Source organism: Aegilops tauschii, chromosome 6 (assembly GCF_002575655.3).
Source record: "Aegilops tauschii subsp. strangulata cultivar AL8/78 chromosome 6, Aet v6.0, whole genome shotgun sequence".
NCBI classification, from domain to species: domain Eukaryota; kingdom Viridiplantae; phylum Streptophyta; class Magnoliopsida; order Poales; family Poaceae; genus Aegilops; species Aegilops tauschii.
Window position 1 is genome coordinate 98,996,416 of NC_053040.3, and position 9,767 is coordinate 99,006,182.

The following is a 9,767-nucleotide window of genomic DNA, read 5'->3' on the forward strand; positions in this document are numbered from 1 at the left end:
CCTCGTGGCGCTTCCCAGACAGCGTCCTGGGCTCCTCCCTGGTTCGGATCGGCCCTCCGGGACAGCACTTCGGTGTCGTCCCCGGCCCCGGGGAATAAGCAGGCGGTGGCGAATAGCTCGTCATCTCCGACGGGGCCAACGAACTTCCAGACGAGGATCGCTGGATCAGGTCACGGGCCGGATTGCAATGGTACGGTTAACCACATCAAGATAATGGAGAGAAAGGGCTGGATGTGCGCATAAATAAGCCATGTCACTTACAACGCGGCCTGGGGCATAGTGTGGGGGCGTTGTTCTGGACTGCTGTCAACGTCCCACATGGTGTTGACCGCGGGAATGCCCTTCCCCCTTTTGGGCTCCTCCGCCTCCAGATGCGCTGGAGCCGCCCTCTTCTTCTTCCTCTCCTTGGGGGGAGGATTGTTTTCTTCCTCCTCCTCCTCTTCCCCGTCATTGTCCTCAGGGACAGAGGAATGAGTTTCGTCGTCCTCGGATGCCACGTCCGAGGTACCCTTACGACGGAGGCCGCTCTTGGCCCCCTTTGCCTTCTTCTTGGCCTTCTTCTCCGGCGCCTTATACGGCGCCGGTACCAGCATCTCCGCTAGACGCGGGATGACTGGTTCCTCAGGCAGCGGAGCCGGACACTGGATCCGCTTTGCCCTCTCCATCCAGTCCTGAAAGAGCAATAACAAAGGCTAAGACATCATCCTCGAAACAATTAGGTTGAGGACTCGTTCGAAACACCATACCTTGCTGGCGGGGTGTGTACAATCGTGACCACGGTCCGAATCCGTGGCCGGTGGTTTCTCATTGCCCTTGAAGAGCAATTTCCATGCACCCTTGTGCGTAGTCTCGAAAAGCCTCACCAGGGTCCGGTGCTTCTTTGGGTTGAACTCCCACAGCGGGCGGCTTCAGCGCTGGCATGGAAGGATCGGGCGAACTAACATCACCTGGATCACATCAATGAGCTTGACGCTCTTGGTTACCATGCTCTAAACACGCGTCTGTAGCGCTATCAGCTCATCAGGAGAACACCAGTCTGAACTCTTCTCGACCCAGGAGGAGAGTCGCACAGGAGCACCGGAGCGGAATTCGGCAGCCGCGGCCCAGGTGGTGCCGCGTGGTTCTGTGACATAGAACCACTGCTTCTGCCACTCCTTTACCGTATCCACAAAGGTGCCTTTGGGCCAAGAGACGTTGGACAATTTACTCACCATTGCCCCTCCACACTCCGCATGCTGGCCGTCTACCACCTTTAGCTTCACGTTGAAGACTTTGAGCCACAGTCCGAAGTGGGGGTGGATGCGGAGGAAGGCCTCGCATATGACGATAAACGCCGAAATGTTGAGGAAGGAATTCGGGGACAGATCATGGAAATCTACCCCATAGTAATACATTAACCCGCAGACGAAGGGGTGAAGTGGAAACCCTAGCCCGTGGAAGAAATGGGGGATGAATACCACCCTCTCTGTGGGCTCCGGCGTGGGGACGATCTGTCCCTCGGCCGGCAGGCGGTGGGTGATCTCCTTCGCCAAATATCCGGCCGCCCGGAGCTCAGCAATGTCTTCCTACGTGACGGAGGAGACCATCCACTTGCCTTGACCACCGGATTCGGACATGGTTGCTGGGGTGGAAAGGAGATTGGAACTTGGGCGCTGGAGCTCGAGATCGGGAAGGCGGAGACAGAGAGAAAGTGTGAGAAGAGGAAGAGGGGATCCTTATCCTCTTATAAAGGCAACAAACATTAAACGCCTCCTCGCTCGCCTTAAGATTCGCCTATTCCCAATGGCTGTGCAAGTGGCGCGGTTGGGTTACCCATGCCCACATTGATGAGAATCCCGCAATAAGGGGACACGATCTCTGCTTCGACAAGGCATGCCAATAGCAACCGCGTCTCGCAACGTGAGGTGGCAGATGAAAAATGGTTCAAGATTATAACCGGACAGGCGTAGCGTCATAAAAACTGTTGGCAGATTAGACTCGTGCAAATATTATATTCTCTCTGCGGTTGTGTGTGGAATGCGTTGCAGGTTCGGATACAATCATCGCGTCCGAAGACTATCTTGGAGTTCGGAAGAAGGGGAACCCGCCTTGCAATGCCGAAGACAATCTGCGCGCCGGACTCCTCATCATTGAAGCCAGGTTCAGGGGCTACTGAGGGAGTCCTGGACTAGGGGGTCCTCGGGCGTCCGGCCTGTTATCCATGGGTCGGACTGATGGGCTATGAAGACATGAAGACCGAAGACTATACCCGTGTCCGGATTGGACTCTACTTGGCGTGGAAGGCAAGCTAGGCGATCGATTATGAAGATTCCCTCTTATGTAACCGACCTCGTGTGACCCTAGATCTCTCCGGTGTCTATATAAATCGGAGAGAATAGTCCGGATAGGACATATTCGTTACCATATACTCATAGGCTAGACTTCTAGGGTTTAGCCATTACGATCTCATGGTAGATCAACTCTTGTAACACTCATATTCATCAAGATCAATCAAGCAGGAAGTAAGGTATTACTTCCATAGAGAGGGCCCGAACCTGGGTAAACATCGTGTCCCCCGTCTCCTGTTACCATCGATCCTAGACGCACAATTCAGGATCCCCTACCCGAGATCCGTCGGTTTTGACACCGACATTACCCTTGAGGTAAAAGGTTGGGAGGCGAATCTATAAGCCCTTATCTTTCTCTGTGTCTGATTAAAACTTTGAACCCATAAATATCACGTGAGTGTTAGCAATTGTGAAAGACTAAATGATAGTTGAGTATGTGAAGTTTGCTGAATCAAAGCTCTGACATAGACCCTTCCTGAAAATAAGATGAATTGTAATTTTTTTAATGACTAATAACACGGTTTGTTAGTTTTCAAGAAAGTTTATGATCTATACTTTAACATGTGAATAGCTTGTTACTTGATCATGAGAAGTCCTATGAGTTGAGCTACTGTTATGATATATAATGATGCTAGAAAAGGTGATTGAAATTACCATTGATCAAATTTGTGCACCTGCTAGCATTCACACTTCATAAATTCTTTCTTTTATCATTTACCTACTCGAGGACGAGCAGGAATTAAGCTTGGGGATGCTGATACATCTGCAACGTATCTATAATTTATGAAGTATTCATGCTATTATATTATCTGTTTTGGATGTTTATGGGCTTTACTAAACACTTTTATATTATTTTTGGACTAACCTATTAACCGGAGGCCCAGCCCAAATTGTTGTTTTCTTGCCTATTTCAGTGTGGAAGAACTAAACTAAAAAAGGGGGGAAGAACTCACCAGCAGGGGATCGCCGGTGGAGGAGGCGCGGGGCGGCCGGTGGATGGGAGGGCGGCCGCTGGATGTGGCGGCGGCCCGGTGGAGGGGGAGGCCGGACAGCCGCGGTAGGACGGGGCGGGGGGCGACGCAGGGGAGGGGGCGGGGCGGCCGGGCGAGGGGGCGGCGGCGGCTGGCCGAGGGGGCAGCGGCGGCGCGATGGAGGTCGGGGCGTCACAGAGGAGGGGTGCGGGGCGACGGGGCGAGGCAAGGGGGCAGCGGCGGGTCGTCGGGGAGAGAGGATGAGAGAAATGCAGACAGAGAGAGAGAGAGAGTGGGGCGGCCGGGGTGGGGCTCGGCCCGTTAGTTAGGTCAACTCTTTCCCGTCCGCCATCCTTTGCCGTCTGCTTTTTTGCTCGTTGCCGTCTGCTAGGTTTTTCCTATGTACGGCAAAGAGGGGGGTCGTTAGGTTTTTCCTATGTAGCTCGTTAGTGGGGCCCACCTCTCTCTTTGCCGTACGCCAGCTGACGACAAAGATTCTTTGTCGTCCGCTAGCGGACGGCAAAGACCTTCTTTGCCATCACCCAGTTCTTTGCCGTCCGTTTTATGTAAGCGGACGGCAAAGACCTTCTTTGTCGTCAGCCAGCAGACGGCAAAGAAAAGGCGGACGGCAAATAAGCAATTTCCAGTAGTGTGTCCCCCCTCCACAGTTACACACCTCAGTCATATCATCGTAGTGCTTAGGCGAAGCCCTGCGCTGGTAACATCATCATCACCGTCACCACGCCGTCGTGCTGACGGAACTCTCCCTCGTCCTCAACTGGATCAAGAACTCAAGGGACGTCATGAAGCTGAACGTGTGCTGAACACGGAGGTGCCGTACATTCGGTACTTGGATCGGTTGGATCGCGAAGACGTTCGACTACATCAACCGCGTTACTAAACGCTTCTGCTTTCGGTCTACGAGGGTACGTGGACACACTCTCCCCGCTCATTGCTACGCTTCTCCTAGATAGATCTTGCGTGATCGTAGGAATTTTTTGAAATACTACGTTCCCCAACAGTGGCATCAGAGCCAGGTCTATGCGTAGATGTTATATGCACGAGTACAACACAATGAGTTGTGGGCGATAATAGTCATACTGCTTACCAGCAACGTCTGATAATCCCCAAGTGCAGGCAATCATCATAGCAATTACCAATGGTGGAAGTCATAAGTATGGAGTGTCGAACCCACAAGGAGCTAAAGGTAAGATCAATATTCTCGCAAGTCCTATCTGCCACTGATACGACTCTACGTACACCGAACATCTGCTTCCAACTAGAAACGAGAAATAAAACTACGTTGTGGGTATGAAGAGGATAACTTTGCATGGTATTGGAGAGAAAAAATATAAAAGTAGGTGTTGTTATCATAAAGTTAGAATATATTACTAAATATTAAAAATAGCGAGTGTGGAATAATGATGGATCGGTGTGCGGAATTGTCTTAGGCAATTGTTAACAAGACCGGTAGACGTCATTGCAATTTCATACGAGGGAGAGGCATATGCTAACATACTTTCTCTTCTTGGATCAAATGCACTTATGATTGGAACTCTAGCAAGCATCCGCAACTATTAAAGATCAGTAAGGTAAAACCCAACCATAGCATTAAAGCATCAAGTCCCCTTTATCCCATACGCAACAACCCCTTACTCGGGTTTATGCTTCTGTCACTCAAGCAACCCACTATAAGCGAATCATGAACGTATTGCAACACCCTACAGCGGGAATCCCTCACACTTGCGCGACACGGAGGGCACAATAGGACAACACCAAAATAAAACATACAACTCATACCAATCTAGATCATCAACCGACCCAAAGACAAAGGATATCTACTCAAAAGATCATAGGATGGCAACACATCATTGGATCATAATATGTGGCATAAAGCACCATGTTCAAGTAGGGATTACAGCAGGGTGCGGGAGAGTGGACCGCGTAAAAGAGATGAGGATGGTGATGATGAAGGTGATGTTGATGAAGACGATCACCGCGGAGATGATTCCCCTCCCGATGGCACTCCGGTGCCACCGAGAGAGAGGAGGAGAGGTTCTCCCCCTTGTGCTTCCTCCTCCATGGCCTCCCCCTAGATGGTGAGAGGTTCTCCCTCTGGTCCTTGGCCTTCATGGTGATGATGGCCCCTCCGGGATCCTCCTCCATAGCCTCCGGTGATGATGGCCCCCTCCTGCAGGGTGCCAGAGAGGGCCTAGATTGATTTCTCGTGGCTATAGAGGCGTGCGGTGATACGTCTCCAACGTATCTATAATTTTTGATTGTTCCATGCTATTATATTATCAACCTTGGATGTTTTATATACATTTATATGCTATTTTATATGATTTTTGGGACTAACCTATTAACCTAGAGCCCAGTGCCAGTTTCTGTTTTTTCCTTGTTTTTGAGTATCGCAGACAAGGAAAACCCAACGGAGTCCAATTGACCAGAAATTTCACGGAGATCATTTTTGGACCAAAAGAAGCCCACGGAGTACCAGAGGTGGGTCAGAAGAGTCCCGAGGCTACCACGAGGGTGGGGGCATGCCCTACCCCCCTGGGCGCGCCCCCTACCTCATGGCCGCCTCGGGGACCCCCCTGACTTGTTCCCGACTCCAACACCGCTTATATAACCCCAAACTTCCAGAAAGAAACCTAGACTGGGAGTTCCGCCGCCGCAAGCCTCCGTAGCCACCGAAACCAATCTAGACCCGTTCCGGCACCCTACCGGAGGGGGGAATCCCTCTCCGGTGGCCATCTTCATCATCCCGGTGCTCTCCATGACGAGGAGGGAGTAGTTCACCCTCGGGGCTGAGGGTATGTACCAGTAGCTATGTGTTTGACCTCTCTCTCTCTCTCGTGTTCTTGATTCAAAACGATCTTGATGTATCGCGAGCTTTGCTATTATAGTTGGATCTTATGATGTTTCTCCCTCTCTACTCTCTTGTGATGAATTGAGTTTTCCCTTTGAAGCTATCTTATCGGATTGAGTCTTTAAGGATTTGAGAACACTTGATGTATGTCTTGCACGTGCTTATCTGTGGTGACAATGGGATATGACGTGATCCACTTGATGTATGTTTTGGTGATCAACTTGCGAGTTCCGTGACCTTGTGAACTTATGCATAGGGGTTGGCACACGTTTTCGTCTTGACTCTCCAGTAGAAACTTTGGGCACTCTTTGAAGTTCTTTGTGTTGGTTGAATAGATGAATCTGAGATTGTGTGATGCATATCGTATAATCATACTCGTGGATACTTGAGGTGACATTGGGGTATCTAGGTGACATTAGGGTTTTTGTTGATTTGTATCTTAAGGTGTTATTCTAGTATGAACTCTATGATAGATTGAACGGAAAGAATTGCTTCATGATATTTTACTACGAACTCTTGAATAGATCGATCAGAAAGAATAACTTTGAGGTGGTTTCGTACCCTACCATAATCTCTTCGTTTGTTCTCCGCTATTAGTGACTTTGGAGTGACTCTTTGTTGCATGTTGAGGCATAGTTATATGATCCAATTATGTTATTATTGTTGAGAGAACTTGCACTAGTGAAAGTATGAACCCTAGGCCTTGTTTCCACGCATTGCAATACCGTTGTGCTCACGTTTATCATTAGTTACCTTGCTGTTTTTATATTTTCAGATTACAAAAACCTATATCTACCATCCATATTGCACTTGTATCACCATCTCTTCGCCGAACTAGTGCGCCTATACAATTTACCATTGTATTGGGTGTGTTGGGGACACAAGAGACTCTTTGTTATTTGGTTGCAGGGTTGTTTGAGAGAGACCATCTTCATCCTACGCCTCCCACGGATTGATAAACCTTAGGTCATCCACTTGAGGGAAATTTGCTACTGTCCTACAAACCTCTGCACTTGGAGGCCCAACAACGTCTACAAGCAGAAGGTTGTGTAGTATACATCATGCGGTGGCGGAACTTCCGATCTAGGTTTCTTTTTGGAAGTTTGGCTATAAATAAGAGGTGTTGGAGTCGGGAACAAGTCAAGGGGTCCCTGAGCCGGCCACAAGATAGGGGGGCACCCCCCCCACCCTCGTGGTGGCCTCGGGACTCCCCTGGTCCATCTCCGGTACTCTGTGGGCTTCTTCTGGTCCAAAAACAATCTCCATGAATTTTCAGGTCAATTGGACTCCGTTTGATATTCCTTTTCTGTGATACTCAAAAACAAGGAAAAAACAGAAACTTGCACTGCGCTCTAGGTTAGTAGGTTAGTCCCAAAAATCATATAAAACAACATATAAAGGCCCATTAAACATCTAAGATGGATAATATAATAGCATGAATACTTCATAAATTATAGATATGTTGGAGATGTATCAGCATCTCCAAGCTTAATTCCTGCTCGTCCTCGAGTAGGTAAATGATAAAAGAAATAATATATGAAGTGTGAATGTTGCATGAGTTTGATCAATGATAGTTCCAATCACTTTTTCGAGCATCATTATATATCATAACAGTAGATCAACTCATAAAACTTCTCATGATCAAGTAACAAGCTATTCACATGTTAAAGTATAGATCATAAACTTTCTTGAAAACTAACAAACAATGCTCTTAGTCATCAAACAATTGCAATTCATCTTATTCTCGGGAAGGGTCTATGTAAGAGCTTTGGTTCAGCAAACTCCACATAGTCAACTACCATTTAATCTTTCACAATTGCTAGCACTCACGTGATATTTATGGGTTCAAAGTTTTAATCCGACACAAAGAAAGATAGGGGCTTATAGTTTCGCCTCCCAACCTTTTACCTCAAGGGTAATGTCAACAATAATAATAGAGACTCTTTGTTATTTGGTCGCAGGGTTTTTTGAGAGAGACCATCTTCATCCTATGCCTCCCACGGATTGATAAACCTAAGGTCATCCACTTGAGGGAAATTTGCTACTGTCCTACAAACCTCTGCACTTGGAGGCCTAACAACGTCTACAAGAAGAAGGTTGTGTAGTAGACATCAAGCTCTTTTCTGGCGCCGTTGCCGGGGAGGTTAGTGCTTGAAGGTATATCTTTAGATCTTGCAATCGAATCTTTTTGTTTCTTGTTTTATCACTAGTTTAGTCTATAAAAGAAAACTAAAAAATGGAATTGAGGGTACCTCATATGTTTCATCTTTTTAATATCTTTCATGAAAATAAGGATTCCGATAATTGTGCCAAAATGCTAGAAGAAGAATGAATTAAAATGTTTGGCACTAAATCTTTGTATGATGAGCATGATTGCAATGTTGTTAGTATGAATTCTTTGAATATCCATGATGCTAATGATATGCAAAGCCACAAGCTTGGGGATGCTATGTTTGATGAAGATGATATTTTTTGTCCCCCAAGTTTTCATGAGAAAATTTATTTTGATGATAGCATGACTCCTATTTATGATGATTATATTGATAAAAGTGGGTTTGGAAGAGTGTCAACTTTAGGAAGTAATGATCCCACTATTTTGGAGGGTGTTGAATCTTATTGTGATAATTATGAAAGTGGGTTTGGAGAGATCATGACTTTAGTTAATATTAATCCCACTATTTTGGAAGAGTGTCAACTTTGCATACATGTGGATCGTGTTAAGAATATGTTTTGTGATAGCTATATTGTTGAATTTTCTTATGATCCTACGTGTAATTATTATGAGGGAGGAATATATGGTTGTAGGAGTTGCAATAATATCAAGTTTCCTCTCTATGTGTTGAAAATCTTGAAGTTATCCTTGTTTTACCTTCCTATGCTAGTTGATTATTGTTATCATAAGTTGTTTGCTCACAAAATACCTATGAATAGGAAGTGGTTTAGACTTAAATGTGTTAGTAATATGTTTCATGATGCTCTATTTATGTTTCAATTCTTATATTTTATGTGAGCATCATTGAAATCATCATGCCTAGCTAGGGGCGTTAAATGATAGCGCTTGTTGGGAGGCAACCCAAGTTTGTTTTTGTTATTTTCTTCTTGCTACTGTTTAGTAATAAATAATTCATCTATATTCTGTTTAGATGTGGTTTTATGTTTTTAGTTAGTGTTTGTGCCAAGTAGAACCTTTGGGAAGACTTGGGGGAAGTCTTTGCGATCTTGCTGTAAAAAAACAGAAACTTTAGCGCTCACGAGATTTGCTGCCATTTTTTACTGGGGAGTGCGATTAGGTTGATTATTTTTGCAGATGATTAATAGACAAATTCCTCACGTCCACCAATTCATTTCAGAATTTTTGGGGATACAGAAGTATTCGAAACCTACAGATTACTACAGACTGTTCTGTTTTTGACAGATTCTGTTTTCATTGTGTCGTTTGCTTATTTTGATGAATCTATGAGTAGTATCGGAGGGTATGAACCATATAGAAGTTGGAATACAGTAGATATTACACCAATATGAATTTAGAATGAGTTCACAACAGTACCTAAGTGGTGATTTATTTTCTTATACTAACGGAGCTTACGAGTTTTCTGT